This window comes from Cornus florida, unplaced genomic scaffold (assembly GCF_030987335.1).
Source record: "Cornus florida cultivar Cherokee Brave unplaced genomic scaffold, ASM3098733v1 CherokeeBrave_3.0.0_Hap2_Chr05, whole genome shotgun sequence".
Taxonomy (NCBI): Eukaryota; Viridiplantae; Streptophyta; class Magnoliopsida; order Cornales; family Cornaceae; genus Cornus; species Cornus florida.
In genome coordinates, this window is record NW_026775575.1 from 11,842,614 (window position 1) to 11,866,393 (window position 23,780).

General features: G+C 36.3%; 1 pseudogene; it reads right to left on the reverse strand.

Moving 5' to 3' along the window:
* Window positions 1-22,700: 22,700 nt before the first annotated feature.
* Window positions 22,701-22,799, reverse strand: LOC132310621 (small nucleolar RNA R71; annotated as a pseudogene).
* Window positions 22,800-23,780: the final 981 nt, after the last annotated feature.

Here is a 23,780-nt window from a genome sequence, read left to right on the forward strand (position 1 = left end):
GAACAAGCTAATGCTATTTTTGCTAATCAAGGGAACAATCCTTATGGCAATCACTAAAATCCTAGTTGGAGGAATCACCCGAATTTCTCTTGGAGAAACCAAGGGGAAGGCTCAAACCCTTCCCAAGGTGGTTTCCAAGGGAAGTATGTTCCGCCTCCCATGCAAAACCAAGGTTCCCAAGGATATAGACCATATCAATCACAAGGAAATCAATTTTCTAATTCTCATTTTCCTAATCCACCATCATATTCTCAAGGAAATTCTAGGAGTCCCGCTTTTGAAGAGAAAGTTTTGACCGCTCTAGGCACTCTAGAGGTGAACACTCAATTGCTTCATTCTCATTCTCAATTCATTACTAAGCTAGAAACCCAAGTTGGGCAAATAGCTAGTACTTTAAATGCTAGAGAGAAAGGGAAAATGCCTTTGAATGCCCTACCAAAGCAACAATGTGTTGTGGAGACTCATTCCTCATCGGAAAGTCCTACAATAAAGCATGTCAATGCGGTGACAACCTTGAGAAGTGGGAGAATCATTGACAACCAAGTAGGTGTGTCCAATGAAGAGAGTGAACCGGTGCAACCACAAGTTGACACCCGTCCCATTTCACATTTTATTCCTTCTTTATTGCATATGCATGATCATTCAAATGAGAAAGTGTTAAAAAGTGATTTGCAAAATGATTTAAAAAATTCTTGTGTTGATGATGTTTTAAAAAAGGATTTTGAAAAGGTTTTTGAACCAAAAGCTCCATTTCTGGATGCCTTAAAAGGATCCATTTCAATTGACAAGCAAAAGGCCAAAACATACAAAATTATAGATGTGTTTAGGCAAGTGAAAGTCAATCTTCCGCTTTTGGATGCAATCAAGCAAATTCTGGCTTATGCCAAGTTTTTAAAAGACTTATGCAACCAAAAGAGGAAGAACAAAAGCCAAGCACCTAGGAAAGTGGTCTTGACCGAGCAAGTAAGCTCAATTTTGCAGCATAACACTCTTCCAAAGTTCAAGGACCCTGGTTTACCTACCACTTCATGCATCATTGGTGATCATATCATTAATCGGGCTCTCTTAGACTTAGGAGCAAGTGTTAATCTTCTTCCATACTTGGTATATGTCAAATTAGGCTTAGGAGACTTGAAACCGACGTCGGTGGTTTTGCAACTTACCGACTGATCCATTAAAAAGCCTAGGGGTATCATTGAGGACGTATTGATTAAGATTGATAAAATTTTCTTCCCCGTTGATTTCGTTGTCATTGACACGGAACCGGTCCCGAATCCTAAGAGCCAAATTCCCGTTATCTTTGGCCGTCCTTTCTTGGCAACCGCGAATGCCAACATTAATTGTAGGATAGGGATAATGAAGATCTCATTTGGCCACATGAAGGTGAAGTTAAATATCTTCAATCCAACCCCCAATTCATTTGACAAGCATGAAAAAGTGAATGTTGTAGAGAAATATCATGACCATAAATGTGAAGGAATAGAGTCTTTGCTTAAAACCAAAATTCCAAAAAGTTTATCTTCAACCCTAAATTCCAAGAAAGTTGTTTCAAAATCTTGTTTTGAAAGGGCATGGAAGCCCAAAGATCATTGTGACCAAGGACCAAAAATTTCTTTTGAGCCTAATCCAACAAGTTCTCTAGGGGACCATTTGTTGGGTGGAGTTCAAAGTACTTATCACCCCATCAAGAAGGGAATGCACTACAAGATGTTTGACCCGGGCTAAAAGAGCCCAACATCTTGCTAGAGACGTTAAAAACTAGTACATTTCGTAGGGTGTCACAACCTTATTCCTCCCTCATTTCTATTTTAACTTTTATTTCTTGCGAAGTTTAGATATTTACTTTAGGTTCGTATACATTGCTAGGAACTGTGATTAGGATTGCATGCACTTTCATGTTGAAAATGAGCATTTTGCATCAGTTCGATCGATCTCCAAGGAGGTTCGATTGATCGAACTCCATACCTGCATCCAACCTGCATCCAATCATCTCTCTGTCCAATCGTTCAAAGAAAACCTACATATTTCAACTCTCTGTCCCATCGTTCGAACTTGTTCCTAGATCGATCTTTAATTCTTCGATCGATTCAACTTTATCTTGGATCGATTTGCAGTTTCAACACTTAGAAAATTTTTGAACCTACATCACCCCTCTGCAAAAGGCCTCTCTGTCCCATCGATCGAACATGTCTGCAGGTTTTTGCATGTTCGATCGATCGGAGTTCTTCTGAGATCAATCTTGGAGAGATCGATCTTTGTTATTTGATTTACTGTTTTGATTTAAGTTTGATTTTTGTTTTGAATTTTAAATTTTTTAAAAAAAAAATCCCAAAAATATTTTCTTTTCTTTTATTTTATTTTATTATATATAAATATATTATTTTTGTTTATTTTTAGTTTTATTTTTCAAAAATTCAAAAAAAATATATATATATTTTTCATTTTTTAATTTTTGATTTTCAAAAATTCAAAAGCTTCAAAAACAATTTTGTCTTTTAATGAGGAGAGATCGATTCAGTTCGATCGATCGAACTGGTAAATGAATGTTTTTAAAAATCAAACCTAGGGTTATTAGATCGATACCACAGATCGATCTAACACCTTCATCTTCGTCCCTCGCCGTTGCAACTCACTTCCCCACCTCCGGTGAACCCTACGACCACTCCATCTCATCTCAAATCTTTCTCCCTCATCTCGGATCTCAGATTTCATCTCCCTCTCATCTCATCTCCCGATTTTGGGTAAGATCCGAGATCCCTCTTTTGATTCAAGCTTTATCTTCATGAATCCATACTTTATATGTTAGATCTATGATGTTTTAATGATGACTATTGCCATATATGAAGCTTTGAAGCTATGTATATATATGTATATATATATATATATATCATTTTATATTTTTTGATTTTAATTCTTGATTTTGGGGGTCACGGGCTAAAGAAAGTGACCAAGATTATTGATTTGTTGTGTAGAGGGGCCCACGAGCTTGCTCGGGAGGCCCCCGTGCCATCCACGTTGCAGATCTGTGACTTTTCAAATTTCACCTTATAGTTCGATCGATCGAACTTTTTCTCAGATTGATCTCTAACAGATCAATCTCACTTATTCAAGATCGATGGAACTTGCATCGATCTCACATTTTTGTGATCGATCGAACTTCACAGATTTGCATTACACATTTCACACACCATCTCTTGTGTTTCATGCTATCTTATACATGCCTAATGCCTATGTTTTCCACATTGGATGCATTCCATACTTATACTGTCTAGCATACTTCACATCATGTCACTTATTCCTTGTCACTTGCATAGATTCATGTTCCTTATCTGTTTTGTCTATCTTGTTTGACATACATGATTCTATAAACTGTGCTTTAATTCTTTATACCGGCACTGACTTCCTTTTTGCAAGTTTTCCTTTTATTTTCCAGGCCATGGCTAGGGTCAAGACTGTTGCTCGTGGACATTATCACCGCAGAGCCAGGTGGAGATTAGATGACCAGGCAGGTCCATCTCATGTCTAAGACCATATTCCCGAGCCAGAGCTAGAGCAGATTCAGGAGGAGCCAGTAGAGCTTACTCCACCTCAGTCTCCATCCGCTGACAGTAGACTACAGTCTTCGGCTCAGGCATCTTCTTCACAGGTTGATGCTGAGGCTGAGTACATACCATCTCCATCACCACCACCATCTTAGCCTGCCCAGGACTTAGATCGGCTGTTGTCAAGATACTCACGCCTTCAGGTGGCGCATGAGTCAGTCTTCAATATAGATTTCTTCTCCCGGTCTGTTCTTACCAGAGCAGCATATGACGACATAGACCGGAGGGGCATTTCAGCCATATTAGCCCCTGTTACTTATCCAGTGTACCCGAGGTTAGTCCGGATGTTCTTCCAGAACCTCTGACCTGCCCCGAGTAACCTGAGGGAGCTGCAGACTACCATTGACGGCTACCCCATCAGCATTACTGTGGACACTCTATCCAGATCATGCCACTGTCCACATGTCTGCCCTCACGATCTCCAGGCTACATATCCTACTCTGTGGAGGCCTTCTTATGTAGACATGGCCGTGGTACTCACAGGTCACTATGCATGTGGCGAGACTTTCGCCACTCGGACTTATCTGCCAAACGATCTTTGGTTATTTGATTCGGTGCTATACTGAAATGTTTTTATGGCCGACCACAAGATACAGAGGCGGGGCGACTATCTGACAGTTTTGTACGCCTTCTATACAGGGCATTGGCTATCCATTCCTGCGCTCATCTGGAGCACTATGATGAAGTTGTATGTTGATCACATCAGTAAGGCCAAGCCTAAATGGGCTAAGTATCTCCCATTTGGCCATCTCATCACATAGATATTGCGGGACCAGCGCTATCCCTTCTAGCCACAGGAGCGTATAAAGTCTGGGGCCTGCTCGTTCAAGAAGAAGGATTGGGATAAGAGCTATAAGGCTCTTATCAAGAGTCTACAGGATGATGCTGTAGAGACAGCTGAGGAGCTTGAGAGAGAGGAGTTGGAGCAGGCAGTAGCTGCAGAGCAGGTGGCGGACGATGTACCAGTCGATCCAGCTGCCATGCATATAGATATAGATTTGAAGCAGCCAGTAGAGGACCCAAAGCATCACTCTCCGGTTGGGTCGCCCGTTCATGATGAGGAGCAGGATCATGATCATCATTCTCCCGATCCAGCAGCACCTGAGGCTCTAGTTCAGATACCCAGCTTCGGAGAGCGTCTACAGACTCTAGAGGATGGCATGGTTTCCATCCGGGCTGATATTGCTTCACTCTGTACGGATGTCATAGCTGCATTGCGAGATCTATCTAGAGACATCCGCAGAGCATGCCGTGACCTTCCTTCCTCCTCCACTATTATATATCTATCTTCTTCTCCTATTATATATATGTGATATCTGCCATACTTTTGCTACTATTATATGCTTGCGGCCAGTCTGTTGGCCTAGACACTGGATGTACTATACTATACTTTATTTCTCTTTTATGCATACTTTGTTTTTGGATGTCATATATGCGTATTGATATATCTGTCTGTGATTGACTCCATCAGGTGCATCCCAGTGACTTCAGTGAGAGAGAGTACTGCCCAAAATTTTCATGACCATCCTTTTTCCTCTCTCCTTACTTCAATTTCTTATCCCATTTACACTTACATGTCCACTGTGCTGTAATGACCTGGTCATTTTCTTCTTTTTCCCTTTTTCCTCAATTTTTGTGGATAAATTTTTTCCGTTGTCTTTTCTTTTCTGTGGATGTTTTTTCGTCGCTTAGTGTCATCTCGAGTGCTCAGAATTGGTTTTTGAGACTCTTTCATGTGAATTGACAACTTCTTTTGAGGATCGAGTCATTTTCGCATTTTTCTTTTTTAGACACTATGCGCTATTTTGTCTTTTCCCTATTATGTCATTTTCCCTATTTCGTCTTATCTCCGTTTGTCAGTTTTTGGTACAACCTCACTTCTTATGCTCGGAGTTGGTTTTTGACTTCACATATCCTTATCGTGAGTGGTTTCCACGAAATACGTATCTTTACTTTTGCAAGAAAGTATTCTGGTTGCTCCGAGTGCCCATAGGGGCATGGATGCATAAATCTTTGGAATTAATTTCATTTCTTGGGGTGTTTTTCAAAAATATCTTTTGAAGATATTTTATTTCAGGGGCATCTAAGAAAATATCTTTTAGAAGATATTTTTATTCTAGGGCAGTTTCGCAGTTAACCCTTTTTGTAGGGGCCATTGTGCAATTAATAAAAGTTATTGCAAAATGTCTCGTCTGGAGCCTGGATCCTCGTACGGGATTTATTTTCACTTTTTGTTGACTTGTAAATTCATAGAATTCCGTTCTGGTCATTTTTCTCTAGTTTCAGAGTTTCTGGACCCGGTTGCCGCCGAAGTTGTTCAGTGTATAACTTTCTGCTCGAGACTCAATTTTTGATGCTGTTTCCTCCCCTGTTCATATTTTCTCATTTTGAATCTTTTTTGTTCATAGAGTTTTGCCGTTTGAGCGCGTTTTCTCAAAATCCACTTTTCCGGACTCGGCGGGGCCCTTTCAGGGCACTTTTTGTGATTTACTATAAATTGGTGCCTTAAAGAAGAAAAATCAGATTTTATTCTTCTTCCTCCTCTCCTTGCACGACCAAAGGCAGCCATGGATGCCCATGGAGCTGGCATCTTCTCTCTCCTTTTTTAGCCTACTTTTCCTAAGTGAAAATCCTTCGGCCTTTGCATTTGTTGCTCGCCTCGTCGTGCTCTACCATTACCCCTTATTAGAAACCATTTCTGACCAAATTTTGAGTTTGGGATTTTGGCCAAGTTTGGATTTTCATGGGACTTCTTGGAGATTCATATAGATCATGTTGTCCCCGACAAAACCTAGAAGTTTCGTCGGATTTGGAGCCGTTTCGTTTTGATGGCTTTTGAGATTTTCATCTCAAATTGAGGTAAGGGGTGTCTTAGGATTATATTTGTGTTGTATTAATGATTATATATGCTTATACAACTTGTATGCATGTTTTGTATAAATCTTGGAATTTAATTTTAATTAATTTATTTGTAAAGGATGTAATGCTCAATGATATGTATGACTTGGAATTGAATTGTAACATGCTAGGAAATTATGCTTGGATATGTTGGTTAACATATATTCAATTTGGCTCATTTGATTAAGAATTACAACTTTTATTTAATATTTATCTTTTGTGAAAGTTTAATTCACATGGTGATAGCAAGCATGAAATCATGATGTAATGTGATATTTGGATAGGCCTTGGCATGTTCTCTAACATAGATTAAATTGAGGGCATTTGGAATTGTTTAAAGATCTAGAGGAAATTAATTAATTAGCTTGATTAATTTTGTTTTAAGTGTTTTAATCACTTAACTTGTCATTTGATGTTATATATGTGATGACCATGACATGTCCTTCAATATATATTAAATTGAGGTTATTTGGGATTAACTTAGAATTTAGAGAATTTAACTATTTATGTTTAATTAAATTCTACTTTATTACTCCATGGATTTAATTGCATTTTGGAAGTTGTTTTTATATTTAAATCATGGATTTGGATTTGGTGTATGTTCGCTTGATTACTTTTGAGCATTGGATAACATAGTTGTTACTTTTATAATCATGAGAATATGTTTTTCCTTATTGAATATATTGTTGCTATGTGTAAGGAATTGCACACTTTGTATTTGACATCTTTCATGCCATAGTAGTTGTAGACTATAAGCATGTATTGTATATGTTTCCAAAATTTGGGTTGTACTTAGTAAATGGCTGATATCTTGTATATACATGTTGATATATATACGTTGTTGCACAATTTGTTGATTTTGGAAACTTGGGGATGTCGTTGTTGGCTATGGCTAGGACTTGGTTCTAGTATGGGGGATTGTCCCTCTATATAGTCTAGTGCGCACATAAGGAGGTTACCCATGGGCTAGTAACCCTAAAGTAACTATGTTGTCGGTCTGATCCGGCGTGACGTCCGAGTATCCACTTTGTTTGATTTCGTATTTCATTTCAAGTTGATAACTAAATGATATCGTAACTTGTTGTTCTTTGTTTGATTTCCCATTTTAAGTTGCAAGATGTTAACTTTGAGAAATCATGCTTTAAGCATTGTATTGGAAGTTCCAATGTTGGTTAAACTGCATCGATATCATAATTTGTGTTTTGATGTTCAAATATAGTTTAGGAATGATCCTATAGATTCACTTTGAATATAGACGTTAGGTGGCATGACCCACTCTTGTTGTTTTCGTATCTTGGATTTCAAGTTGAAGACTTTGAGAATCTATATCTTGTTGCTTTGTATAACATGTTTCCATGTTGTTTGAATTGCATGAACAATGTGATTATGCTAGAAATGTTTTAAGGTAGCTTAGGATGCTTCCTGAGTTTCATTTTGACATAGACGTTAGGTGGCATGAACCCCTTTGACATGTTTCACCTTAAGGTGATAAAATTGTAAAATGCTAGGTCGATGCATGCTCATCTCCTACGAGTAGCTTTATGTTATTCACCCCTACGATACTGGGGCATATTTCAGGTACAGGACTCAAGACTTAAAGATTTCATTGCCTTGGATCGTTTGGTAGCTTTATGTATCAAACTTGTATTCTTTGATTCTACGTATGTAAAGTGTATATAAGTACATTCGTTTTAATGCATTTTACAAGTATGACATTAGGCCAAAGGCCATTAACTTGAAAGGTTACAAGTATGTTTCCTCTAAAACTCAAGTATTGCCATTATAGCTTATTTGTGAGAAATGGAGGCTTTGTATGCTAAAACTTGTTAATGGAATGTAAAAAGGCTTTAGGCCATGTTGGTACATCTATTTTATCATATTGCATGCACTTGCATACTCACTTTGGCAAACAACACCATCCTTGATGAAACAAAAACTCTAAGTAGCATTTTTAGGGAGTTTTACCCTATTCTGTTATAGGGGCATTTCGGGTATTTTAAAATGCATTTTTTTCATTTTTCTTCACAAGTCACGTAGAAAACTCAATTTTGAGGGGGATTTATTCTTTGTGTTTTTCTAGAAAATGCAATATTGGTCCTCAAAAATCCATGTTTGTCCGAAAAATCCTTGTTGCCAGGTTTTGCAGATTTTTAGTGCAAATGTACTTGGTACTATTCATTGACTTTTTTTTAAAAAGTGTGACGACTGATCCGAAACTTCTGGGGCTCTTGTGGGTGTATTTTAAGATTGCATTTTTAATTTAGGCAATTTAAAAACCTCCCGAAGCCTTATTTCCTTTCCTTGGGCAGCAACTCGGATAAATTTTTACCCCCTTGACCAGATTTTCTTGGGAGCATTCTGGGCATTTTGTAATGCATTTTTTTTGTTTCTGTCCACTATTGGGGTAGGAAACTCGATTTTAGGGGGGGTTTATTCTTTAAGTTTTTCCAAAAAAAGTCCGTTTAGATGCCCATTTTTACTCCCAATTGCAGCAGTAGTGGGCTGTCCTCGTCGGGCCGCCACGACATCATTTTTGTTTTTGACCTTTCTCCTTCATCCAGACTCTGAATAATGAAATTCTTGAGTCCATCATGATTAGTTTTTTTATTTTCTTCCCAGTGGTGTGCTCGGTGTGCTCGATAGCACTTGAATCCTTTTTTTTGCAAAATAACCATTTTGCACCTAGGTTCCTTTTTATCCGTTTTTGAAATGACACTTCCACATTTGTTTTCCTTTAGGTTCCATGACCTCATTGAGGGTCACATTGGTGTCTTAGAGACGCATTGTATCTCTAGAGACCGTTGTTTCACCTTTTGCTTTCGCATTTTGGATCTGTTATCGGGTCATCTTTTGGTCATCACTAACGCACTGGGTTTAAAAAACTTAGGCCGTCACATGTGCACTGTTATTATCCCCTTTGTTGTCTAATGAACTTTTATCCAGTGCCATTTTTTCACGACCACAGTTAATCCCAAGTTTGGGGGGGCTATGCCACCTACTTTGGATACTTGTGTCTCGGCCATTCTTTGTTTAGCTGCGCTGGTATACTCCTTCCCTTTGTTCTCTTTGCACATTGAGGACACTGTGCCATTTAAGTTTGGGGGGGTAATGGTGTTAATTGCACTATTTACTTTAACTTCAAAATTTTGAGCATGACTGGTGTATTTAAGGAATTTTCTATGATTGGTCCATAACTAGCTATGATTTTGATCTTTTGAGGACTATATTGCTTAAAATTTAAAAAATTGCTTGACTTGAGAGTCCAATACTCCTTGTATGCCTGTGGATGCCATTTAGGAGTAAATTTTTTGAAATATTGATATCATGCTTGCACTTGTGGTACACATCATCCTGATTTTGTGATTGTTTTGAGATTCACTCTAGTATTCTACACTAGCACAGACACACACTAGCATTCATTTGTGGGGTACATGCTTTATTGATTATTGAATTGGTTATATCCCAATTGAGCTAGTAGTGCATTGAAAGCTTTCATTTTGATAAAGGTGGATAACAAACCCTTTTCACTAAGTAGCCAGGATTCTAGCCTCATCAAGCACTGAACTACTCGCGCCGAAAGGTGGAGGCCCAAACTCTAGGTTAATAATTGAAATTCCAAAAAAAAAAAAAAAAGACAAAAAAAAGAAAAAAAGAAAAAGAAAAGAAAGTTGCAAAAGTAATAAAAAAGTGAGGACTTCTCCCGAAAGGTGAGAAACGGGAAATGATTAGATGAAAGTTGTCTTGATTTATAGCCTAATTAATTTCAGCTTGTAAGTCCTTAGGGGTGTTTGAACACCTAGTGCCCTAAAGCCGTCCGGTTTGGGAGTCATTGACCAACGCTCGACCTTATGAATCGCTAGAAAGCTTAATAGATTACTACATTGCACCATGCTTCCATCTTTGATCCTTAGGGATAGAAAAAAAAAAAAAAAAAATTCAAGTGAAAAGAATAAGCGCATCTAGATGAATAAAGCTTTAATAAAAGGTCCACTTTTTGTCTTGATGATCGGTACTAGATTTGTGTGCTAGTTTGAGGGTAAGGATGTGATCATTTCTTTAGTTGGCTTAGATAGCAACACACTTGATGCCGGTCCACTCAAAAAGGATTCTAGAGTTATTTTGATTTGCATGATCATTTTCTTGATGTGTGGAGGACCATACTTGCTTGCTTGATGTTGAAATTTTGGGAGTTTGCTTGGAAATGTTTGAAAAATTGCATACTTGAGATAGTTTTCTCCCAATGCTTGTTTGGAATATTGATATCTCTTTTGTGAGAATGAGCTTAATGTTTGTGGGTATCATTTCTAGAAACCCTCACGAGACTTAACTCGTCCATTAGGGGTAACCTAGGGGTTTAAAAGGCTTGTTGCATATGCTAAATGTAATCGTGTTCCCTACGAAAGTGGCGTTATCTTTTTATTGCTTTCTAGTTCATAGTTGTATAGTTATTCATTTCATTCCTTTACTTAGTAGTTCATTACTAGGGACTAGCAATATTTAAGTTTGGGGGTGTGATGAGCGCTAAAAAGTGCGCATTTAAACCCCTTAAGCTTAGGTATTCTATGACCTTTATCTATCTTATTTTCCCGCTTTAGATTGATTTTGTATTATTTCCGTTTTCAGGTACTTATCCCCAAAATAAGCTAACTCAGCTAAATAAGAGCATAATTGAAGCAATCTTGAGATGAATCAAAGAAAGGAGCAAAGTGGGAGCAAAAGAAACAAGTGGTAGAAATTCAGCAAGTTCGATCGATCTCAGGAAATATTCAATCGATCGAAAGTTCATCGATCTAGACATTTCAAGATGGATCCAAACTCTTTTGTCCTTATCCAAAGATACCACAAAGTTCAATCGATCCAACTTTCTTCGGATCGATCTAAAATATTCTATCTTATCCAGTTGTACCACCACACCTACCACTTTTGTCTCTTTCCCAAAAATATCTTTAAAATATCTCAGATTTGTCTTTACCCAAAAAGGCACCGCCATAGAGGATCGATCTAACTTAAGTTCGATAGATCTCAACCATGTTCGATCTATCTCACCACAAGTTCGATCGATCGAACTTCCCCAAGTGTAAGAAAATTCAATTTCCAGCTCATTAAAAGTTGTCTCATATCCAATCATTGGGGGGAATATTGGTGTACGAGCCCAGGTCATTGGGGGTGACATTTAACCTACCTATATAAGGAATATGAGCCATTATATTGAGAGGGACATACATACATACACTAGAGACACAATTTCCATATCATATTCTTAGCGAGGGAGAAAAGAAGAGAGGAGGCTAGAGACATAAGCTTGGAGTTCTTCCATCAACCAAGAAGAGGAGCAATCTCTACCATCCATGAGTGGCTAGACATCCTCTTGGGGCTAGAGTTAGCGCTGAGCATGCTTTCTACATCTTGATTTATGTATTTTTGAGAGGATTTGTATTGTGATACATGTTTTGACATATTTATATACATAGATTTTTTTTATTGAATGATTTGTGTGGTTTAATGCTTCTAATTGATCACTTCATTCTGATGTTTACGTGTTTGTCTCTATTTCTTGTGTTATTGATACATGTCTAAGCGTATTGATGCTATAGATCTAGAGATTGTCAAGATATAGTGCTTAATAGAGTACTCTTGTGATTTAATTGATGGTTCATACTCATTTCTTGATGGATTGTGCCTCTTCCTTAGTTTAATTAGTTTAATTTCATGTCATTAGCTTAATTGTAGTGTAGTTGTAGTTTAAATGTTAAATGGGAGGACAACCCATGTTTGTTGTTTGATGTTCCATACTTATGAAAACAAATAGCATATGTCTCTAACCTTGTGATGTGTTTGGATTGTGAGCTTAAAGAAAGGATTAATGGCTTAGTTTGATATATTGTGCTATCCACTATGTTGCTTAGACAATATATACTTAATTAGTCATCCATGCTTGTTGAAACAACCACACACACACTATTGTTGCAATACATGTTTTCCCCCTCATTAATCATTCATTAAGGGTATAGAAAAGCTATGCTTAGTGGTGATCTCTAAACACCAAGATCTCTTTCTCTTATTTTCTCTCTATTGCATTTAATTGTTTAATTTAGTTTAATTTGCATCTGAGTACAATTCAATCACCAACCAATCTTTTGATCACTAGACCTACTAACCCTAATCTCGATTCCACAACCTAATATGACCCACCAATCCCTTGGGATGATCCCTACTCACCCTAACTATATTTTTAGTGAAAGGTAGTAGTGGCAAATTATAAATGTAAAACTTGGCCACACTCATCATAGTCCACTAACATCTCTCTTTTGCACATACTTTGGGTGCTTGACGACGTGCACACCACAAAGGTTGAAGGATAAGGAAAGATCAAGCTACTAATGACCTTAGGAAAAGAGCTCACTCTTAATAATGTGCTGTATGTACCAGACATCAGGAAGAACTTGGTCTCTGGGTCACTCCTAAGCAAGAATGGGTTTAAGCTGGTCTTTGTATCTAACAAGTTTGTGTTGACTAAGAATAGGGTGTATGTGGGCAAAAGGTATCTAAATAAGGGACTATTCAAGTTTAATGTAATGACTGTTGTACCCAAAGCTATTAATAATAATAATTAAGTTAATGCTTCTTCTACTTATATGATTAAGTTATCTGATGTGTGGCATGGTAGGTTAGGACATGTTAATTATGTTACGATTCGTAAATTAATTAACATAGATTCTATACCTAAATTTAGAATTGATTTAAATAAAAAATGTCAAACATGTGTAAAAGCAAAACTGACTAGAACCTCATTTCACTCCATAGAGTAAAATACTGAACCTCTAGCATTAATTTATAGTGATATCTGTGACTTTAAATTTGTGCCAACCAAAGGTGGAAAAAAGTATTTTATTAATTTTATTGATGATTGCACAAGATACTTTTATGTATACTTGTTAAGAAGCAAAGATGAAGCCTTAGGAATCAACTTGGCAAAAAGATAAAGGTGTTTAGAAGTGATAGAGGTGGTCAATACGAAACACCATTCACTAACATTTGCTCATAACATGGTATTGTTCACCAAACTACTGCTCATTATTCACCTCAACAAAATGATGTTACTGAACGCAAAAATCGTACCTTAAAAGAAATGATGAATGCTATATTGATAAGTTCTGGTTTAACCTAGAATTTGTGGGGGAAGCTTTGCTCTCTACTAATTATGTTCTCAACAAAATACCTCAAAAGAAAACAAATGTGACACCTTATAAATTATGAAAAGGTTAAAAACCTTCCTATAAATTCTTAAAAGTGTGGGGGTGTTTAACTAAGGTTACGGTTCCTACTCCTAAGAGAGTTAAGATAGGACCAAAAACCTTTGATGGAATTTTCCTAGGCTATACATAGAATAGTAGTGCATATCATTTCCTTGTGCATAAATCAGATAATATTCCTGGTATCCATGTCAATACAATTATTGAGTCAATGAATGCTTATTTCTTTGACGATATATTTCCATGTAAAAATCCCCTTAAAAGAAATCAAGATGTTACTAATAGCAATATACAAGAGAATATAGACCAAAAGTCTATAGATGATGAAAATAAGGAAGAACATAGATGTAGTAAAAAGCTAAAACGTTTAAGTCATTTGGTTCTGATTTTCTAACATATATGTTGGAGAATGAGCCACAAAGCTATAAAGAAGCTATGTCTTCTCCTGAAGCTCCTTTATGGAAAGAAGCCATAAATAGTGAAATTGAATCCATCATGCAAAATCATACTTGGGAGCTGGTGGATCTTCCTCTTGGTACTAAACCTTTATGGTATAAGTGGATTTTCAAGAGGAAGATAAAGCCTGATGGTTCAATTGATAAATATAAAGTCAAGCTTGTTGCTAAGGGATATAGGCAAAAAGAAGGCTTGGATTATTTTGATACATATTCACCAGTCACAAGAATAACATCTATTAGATTGTTACTAGCTTTTGCGGCATTGCAAAATTTAGAAATACATCAAATAGATGTTGATGCGACCTGAGCATGTGCACAAAATATTGCACAACACTTTGGTTTTGGAAATGGTATCAAGCGGGCATCATAGTTTACATTTATAAACCGCTAGACACTTATACTATGTAGTATGAAGTGAGAAGGGATCGAACCCAAGGGATTGAACACGTGTTAGGATTAAACTTGATTTTAGTGCTAATGAGCTTGCATAAGAGAGAGAGAGAGAAAGATTTTTTATGAAGTAATTAAACTAGAGTTAAATCGAAAACATGGAAATAGAAATGACAATGCAAGTAAATTAAATTAAATTAAACTAAGAATTAAAGAGATATGAAGAGAGTCTTAGGGTTGGGATTCACCACTAAGCCCATGCAATTAACCATATGCTTTCAATTAATGGGGAATTCATTAGTGTAATTATAGATGTAGTCACATTATCATCACAAATCACAATTGTAAGCATAGATTATCAACATCAAGAATGAATTGTCTACCTAATGGCAATTAAACTAAAGTGTAGAACCCATTCAAGACTATGTCATAACCCACCATACACATTCACAAATGTATCAAATAAGAGCACACATCAATCAAGAGAATAATACTAATTGTAATTAGAAGCATGGATTAACATAATCAAGCACAAATTGCCTACTTAACTACAATTAACTAATAACAAGAAAGCTAATTTGTAGAACAACCCATCAAGATTAAGCCTTTATCCATCAAATTAATTGACAAATGTATCAAATAAGTATCATGTTATGGCCATCACAAAACACAACTACAAGAAGTATTTAACGTAGAATATAATCCTAAAGCAATCACACATAGACATGTAAATTACATATAGAATTAATGAAAGAATTAAGTTCTAATCATCTAATGAAGAATAAAATCCCTAATTAATCATACATAAACATACAATCAATTGGAGATTTCAATGGAAGAATTCATCAATACAAACCCTAATTTATCAAATCAAGCATGTATATATAAAAAAAATCACAAGGCCATATAATTTAATTACAACATAATAATTCCCCAAGAAAAGAAATACAAAGGTTAGGGTTACATGAACTTAGGGCTCATCCAAGCCCTAAGTGAAGAACTAGCTTATGGAGAAGATGATCATGGTGTCAACAAGCTCCATCTCCATCTTTTGGCTCCTTCTTCTTCTTCCTTCAATTGTAGACAAACCTTCTGTAAAAATGTTCTTCAACCCCTACCTTTTCCTTCTTCCCAGAGAGAACGTGATATCACGGTACAGAAAAAAAAAATTCATAATTCTAATAATATTCACCTAAATAAAATAAATATTAACCCTAATCTAATGGCTCACTGGGCCTTAAGTAACAACTCTATTAAAGCCCAATAGTTCACAAAATAAGCCCAAACAATAAAAAAAATCTGTAATGTTGCCAAGTCCCGGGGGATCGATCCCCCACCCTGGGGGATCAATCCCCCCAGAGTTGGAAATTTCCTTTAAGCCTTATTTAGCTCCATTTTGGCCTCGGGCTAATTGGTTTGCTTCTTCATCTTTGGGAACATCATCAAAGGCCCGAGATTGACCGCTTTCGAAGAATAAACACACTATACGAGCAATGGGCTACGACCTCTTTTTGTCATTTTCTGAACTTTTTCTGAATATCTTTTCTTGACTCCAAAAAGGCTTTAATGGACCGTTTTTAGCTTATTTTAACTTTATTGCCCTGAAATACACATAAACATAAATTAGGATTAAAACATGAAATTAAGATAGATACAAAGACTGAAATACCCTAGCTTAGGTGCTGAAATGTGCAACATTTAAGCACTTATCAGATGTTAAGACTACATTCTTAAATGGTGAATTAGAGGAGGAAATCTATATGGAACAACCTGAAGGTTTTATAATTCCAGGAAAAGAAAAGAAGGTGTGCAAGCTTGTAAAATCCTTATATGGATTGAAACAAGCACCTAAACAATGGCATGAAAAATTTGACTAAGTGATGTTGTCAAATGGTTTTAGAATTAATGAGTGTGATAAATTTGCTTATGTGAAAAACAGTCAAAATGGATATGTCATTGTGTGTCTATATGTGGATGATATGCTAATAATGGATAGTAATGATATTATAATCAAAACTAATAAAAAGATGTTGACCAAAAATTTCGATATGAAAGATTTAGGCATAGCCGATGTCATACTAGGAATCAAGATTTCTAGAACATCAGATGGTCTACTATTATCTTAATCTCACTATATTGGGAAAATATTAGAAAAGTTTAATAAAGAAGATAGTAGTCTTGTAAAGACTCCTGTTGATGTAAATCTTCATTTATCGAAAAATACTGGTCCTAGCATATCACAACTTGAGTATTCTTACATTATAGGAAGCTTAATGTATTGGATAAATTGCACACGACCAGTCATAGCATACTTAGTTAATAAATTGAGTAGATATACAAGTAATTCAAGAAAGAACCATTGGACTGCAATAATCAGGGTTTTAAGGTATTTAAGATATACCATAAGTTATGGATTACATTATTATAGATATCCAGCAGTACTTGAAGGTTACAGTGATGCTAATTGGATATTAGATACGACGGATTCTAAATCCACAAGTGGCTATGTCTTTACTATTGGAGGAGGTGCTATATCTTGGAAATCTTCCAAACAGACTTGTATTGCCAGATCAACTATGGAATCTGAATTTATTGCTTTGGATAAAGTTGGTGAAGAAGTTGAGTGGCTTCATAATTTCTTAGAAGATATTCCAAATTGTCATAAACTTGTGCCCGCCATATGTATACATTGCAATAGTCAATCAGCAATTGGAAGGGCATAAAGTAATAAGTATAATGGTAAGTCTTAACATACACGTCGATGACATAATACTGTTAGACAATTGCTCTCAAGTGGGATAATCTCAATAAATTATATTAGGTCAAAAGATAATTTAGCGGATCCGTTTACAAAAGGTTTAATAAGAGAGCAAGTTTATAGTTCATCGAGGGGACGATTAAAGCCGAAAGCTAACGAGTCATCTTAATGGAAACCCAATCTAGTTGACTGGAGATCCCAAGATCTAGGTTTAAAGGAACAACAGAAATTCTGAATGGCTCACCAGAAGCACTGGGAAGATTTAATCTTCTACCCATTACTATGATGAGACAATGCTACCTACAGTGATGAGTAGGATAAGCCATGCTTTTAATGACTCTTATACCTTGAAAATTCAAGTAGGGTATAGTAGGATACTCTTAATAAAAAGTCACCTATATGAGTGTGAAATGGGGCCGCTTTTATGAGAACTTCTAAGGATAAGTTTTGTAGAGCACTCATGAAATACTAGGAGTTGTTCAGGGCCATATGAACATAACGGTGAGAACCGACTTTGTGCGATAAGGAACTATGTGTTTGTTATTGTCTTGGTTTACATCAACGGCTGAATAGTTCAATACATCATGTTCATTGGTTAGCCAGTAAATCGGATAGTAATATAATAGGGAAGGTTCAAGGCCAACAGCTACTTATCCCGATGTAGTTACTTTCCAATAGTACTCTCTTTAGTGTCTGTATCTTTTTCATTTGTAATTAACGCAAATTTCCATTCATGTGGGGGATTATTGGAAGCGAGGGCATTAAAAACATAAACTTTGGATGAGATTTGGAATAGATTCAGTTAAGAATTGTTTGCGGATCTATAGACAAGCGCGTTCCTCTCCACAAGGAGATGAACGTGGTATATTTACTGTCTCAAACCGTTTCCGGGTGAATGAGAAATTAGCTTCAAAGTAAGGTGTTTGATAAGCCTAAATGGGTTTGCAAAATGTAGGAAATGCTTGTCCCACATTGGAAAAATATTAAAACCAATTTGAGTTTAAATAAGCCAAGTATGGGATTTGGGTTTGGGCCCAAGGGCACCCAAGTTTTTAAGAGGGGGAGGACCTAGGCAAGCTTGGGTTCGAACCAATTACCATATGTGAGCTCGCTGCCTGGCCCGGTCCAGTCCGGGCTTGGGCTGGGGCTTGGCTTAATTGTGAAATCTATTTAATTTTTTATTAAAGGAAATTGGGCTTGTGTGTTGGATTTTAAATTTATTTTTGCTTGGCTTATTAAGATGGCTAAATTAGGCCTATTTGCTGGGTTTCATAATGGATTAAAATAGTTTCTGGTATTTAATTTAAACTAAAACCATAAAACATTTTTTTATGAACCATTATGAACCAATGGTTGCACCCTTCTGCAAATTAAACGACCTTCAGTTTTTCTTAAACCATTGTGAACCAATGGTTGCACCCATTCGAAAAAGGCACCATGTAGCCTATTTGTACCCCAATTTGGTTCATTTCCAAATCACTCCAATTCAGAATCCTTTTCTCTAATTCTGAATTCTCTCTTTCCTCTCTCTTCTTCTATAAGTGTATGTGGGTTCAAGCCCTAGTCTTTGGGTTCGAGTCTTAGTTAGTGACTCCGAGTCCGAGTTTGAGTCAGAGAGTACTACACAGAGCCAGTTCGCCTTTTTTTTTTTTGTTTTGCAGTGCTATTACCGAAGGAAGACAAATTGTTGTATCCTAGGAGATAGACGCAACTGACTCTGTTAGCACCACAACGGGGCATATCTATCTTAAGGACATTGAATCAAATTCTAGCCTTGACTTTTAATCAGGTTCATTTATTTTATAATTCTTATTTTATTATATTTTGTTATATATATAGATTATTATTTTATAATAATAAATATATATATATTTAAACATTAAATTTTAATAAAATATTTAAATAAATAATACTATAGTATACGGTATAGTTAGACCATATTTTGGACAACAAATACAACATCATAACATTATGGGGAATTCTAGCGTCGTTTAAGTCCGTAAATGCATTCATGCGTCCATACTCCTCCAGTTTCCTAAAAATGTTAAGACAAAGGGTGAGCTCAACAACTCAGTAGGTAATGCCTAAAACACCGGTTTTGGACTCCCTTGAGCTAACAACCAAAGAACGGGAAAAATAAATTGGGATCATACATGAAAAATTATCAAAACTAGAGTCCACGTCATTCAATTTAAAAGATTATCATCACATAATCAGTCATAATCATAGATTCCAAAATGCTATGAAATGTAATGCTTTCCTGACCACAGTCCTGGCCCAACACAACACACACCAAAAACCACTAATCGACTTTACCGAAGCGAGATTGATAGTTATCCTCGGTTCCAAATTCGGCAATCGTTTCGGGCCTAGTATTAACTTTTTCAAGCCCTACACCAGGCTGTGCTCCCTCTAGGTTGAATTAGCCCCGGGCTCACTGATAAGTGGTCAAATGTGATGCATTTTAGCACCTAAGCTAGGGTATTTTAGTCCAATCATATATCTTACTTTCATGTTTTAGTACTTATTTGTGTTTTTATTTATTTTAGGTTAATAAAGTTCAAACAGGCTAGAAAGAGCCTTTTAGCTCAGCTTTGGAGCTAAGGAGAAGATCCAGGAAAAAGTCAAAAAAGTTACACTGAAGGAACTTCGATCGATCGAAGGAAGTCCCGATCGATCAAAGTTATCTACAATCGATCGAGATCAAGGCGGTGCCAATTCAATGGATAAGGTTGCCAGGTGTTAAAATATATTTGCCACGTCAGCTTCAATGGATCGAAACAAGTGTTGGATCGATCAAAGTCCTGTTCAATCGATCAAAGTGATTGTTGGCAGTGTGTTGTCTAATTCTCAAGTGTGCTCGGACTCTACCAACTTTTGTAGCTGCGAGTTTCCACCAATCAAATGTAGTATTTCTGACTTGTTACCTACTCAAAGGGCATTGTATTGAAATTAAATGAACCAATTTGTATAAAGTTCATGTAGTTGATTTTTTTACTAAATATAGAAATAGTTTCTCTATCTAGAACTAGGGTTTTGGGAAAAAAGAAAAGAGGAAGAAGATGGTACCAATCTTGAAGACAACCCTTGAGGGTTCTATAGCCACTACAATAAGTGGCTAAATCCTTCTCTTGGGGCTAGAGATAGCCCTTAGGCTTGCTTTCTAAACCTAGCATTTTGTGATTTTTAGGGATTTTAGTTGTAATTGATGTTTTGACCATGAATAAATATAGATCTTGTGTTTTTACATGATTTGTATGAATTAATACTTTCAATTGATCATTTAATTCTATCCATATGTCTATGTATGCTAGAATGAATGTTCATGTATTTTTCTCTAGATTTTATGAGTTTGATGCATGTCTATATGTGTTGGAATTATAAATCTAGTGATGGTCAAAGCATGGTGCTTAATTGATTATTCTTGTGGATTGTTGGATGGATCATGTTTATTTCTTGATGAATTATGTTACCTCATTAGCTTAATTAGTTTAATTTTCAAGTCATTAGCATAGTTGTAGTGTAGTTGCTTTAATTTCCTAGATAGGTGGACAATCCATTCTTGTTGTTTGATGATCCATGCTTATGAGTGCAAGTAGTACATTTCTCTAGATTTTTGTGTATGCATTAATTGTGGTTTAATTGAATAGTTAATGGTCTTATTTGATAGGTTATGCTACTCACTAGATTAATTAGTTAATCTATGGTTATTTGCCATCCATGCTTAGTTTTCAATTGATGACACACACACACATTTTACAACATGAATTTCCCCTTTAATTTACAATTGCTAGTGTTTGGTGAAGTGAAGCTTAGTGGTGAACTCTAAGCCCCAAGACCTTTATCTCATACTCTTTTCCTTAATTTTTAGATTGTTGTTGATTTGCATTGTTTTAATTGAACCATTAGTGTAATTCAACCAACCAAACCCTATTTGATCATTCAACCTACTAATCCAACATTGATTCAAGAATACCTTATAAATCGCTTGGGATGATCCCTACTCACTCTTGCTACGTTAGTAGTTAGTAGGGGTAGTGGCATTTTACAAATCTAAACTTGGCTGCACTATCACAATCATAATTTTGGGATATCATAACGGCTAGTCACCAAGTTTTGGCGCCATTGCTAAGGATCATCAACGTCATGTTTAGAATTGATTAGGAATTAGTACTCTTTTGATCCTTGTTTTTTCTTTATTTTACTTTATCTTCTTATTGTGTTTGTTCTTGATTGGCTCGGTACTTGGAGCAAGAAAAACAAAGGAACTTCAAAGTAAACAAGTAAGCTAAGCCAAGTAAAAAGCATAAAAAAAAGCTAAAAATAAAAAAATTTGCAAAGCAAAGCAAGACAAAAAGCTTAAAAATCTTTTAAAGTTGCTTAAAGACCCTTTGTGAGCTATTCTAACTTTTCTTACTTAGTTAAATCATCGGCCCGTGTGGAGACATTTTTATTTCATTGTTTATCATTGCCTGCATGGAGGCATTTTATTTCTTTCATTTGTTGAAAAACATAGGAGCATGGGATCAATGTATGTGGAGGCTTGTTGTTGTTGATTGATTTGTTATGGAGGAGAAGTGTTTGCTATTTGCTACTTGTTTTGTTTGTTGTTTGTATTATGCATGCATGGTCGTAGTCTTTGAATCCTACTTTTGTCCCATTGAATTTTAATCTTGAATCAATTGTTCATAATCCAAGGGGAATGGGTAATTCAGGTGAATCCATTTCATCAATGGATGACTAAGAACGGTGTGGAAGACCTTGGTCACATAGACCAACAAGGCATTCTTCACCCTAATATGCAACAACAACATGATAATATGCAAGTTCCATTAGGCATGCCTAGACCTTTTGTTCCACAACCACAAGGCCAAGTTCTAATTGGAATGCCAAGGCCGTTCTTTGTGCCACCTCCACCTCCCATTGTTCAAGCAAATCATAAGGCTTATGTAGAGCTACCAATTATGAATCCTCCCATTGCTTTAAGAGATCACTGTGTACCTAATGAGTATAATGCACCAACATGCATTCAACTTCCTCCATTTAGAGCACATCATTATGAAATCAAGCCATAAACCATTTAAATGCTTCCCAATTACCATGGGTTACCTAATGAAGAATTATATAAGCATTTAGATGAATTTCTTGAAGTTTGTTCCACCGTAAAATATATGGACATGCCGGAAGAAGTTTTGAGGTTAAAACTCTCCCCATTCACCTTAAAGGATAAGGCAAAATATTGGTTTAACAATTTAAGACCTTTTTCTATAACTTCTTGGGCAAACATGCAACAAGAATTCTTGAGAAAGTACTATCCCGTGTCTAAAACCAATGCCATGAGAACTTCAATTCGTGAATTTTCACAAGGGGATGGAGAAATGTTTCATGAGGCATGGGAACATTTGAATGATTTGCTTAGGAAATGTCCTCATCACGACATTCCTAAATGGCAATTAGTTCAATATTTCTTTGAAAGTTTGTCGGATAACCATAAGGGCATGGTTGATGCCTCTATGATAGGTTCTTATTTAGATAAACACGAAGATGATGTGTGACATTTATATGAGAGCATGAGTGAAAACTCAATGCACTGATATTTATCTTCTAAAAATGGTAGAAATGTAGGCGGAAGGAAGAATTCAAGCTTATATCAAGTTGATAATTCTAATGGCATAGTTGCCGAAGTGAAGTCTTTATCTCAAAGGTTTGATCAATTTTTGATTAACCAAAATTCGGCTCATCAAGTATCTTCCTCCCCTAATCATACTCATTATCATTCCAATGAATCTTGTATGACTTGTTCTAGTGTGTTACATTCTACTTCCAATTGTCCCCATAGATATGCGCATAGTGAACACCATGAACAAATGAATGCCGCTTTTGTTAATTAAGGGAATAATCCCTATAGCACTCACTACAATCCCAGGTGGAAGAACCATCAAAATTTCTTTTGGAAAAGCCAAGGAGAAGGCTCAAACCCTCCCCAAAGTGGTTTCCAAAGTAAGTATGTTCCGCCCCCTATGCAAAGCCAAGTTCCTAAGGTTATCTTTCATCTTACTAAACATCAAAAGGAAATCAATTTTCAAACTCACATTTTCCAAATCAATCTTTATATTCTCAAGGTAATTCAAGAAGTCCTGCATTTGAAGAGAAAGTTTTATCTATTTTTGGTACTTCGGAGGCAAATACTCAATTGTTTCATTCTCACTTCCAATCAATTGCAAAGCTAGAAACCCAAGTAGGGCAAATAGTTAGCACGTTGAATGTGAGAGAGAAAGGAAAAATGCCTTTGAATCCCCCACCGAAGCTGTAATGACCCGATCATTTTCATTCCTTTTCTTTTTGCTCAAATTTTACGGATAAATTTTTTCCGTTGTCTTTTCTCTTCTATGTTTGGTTTCCCGTTACTTAGTGTCATATC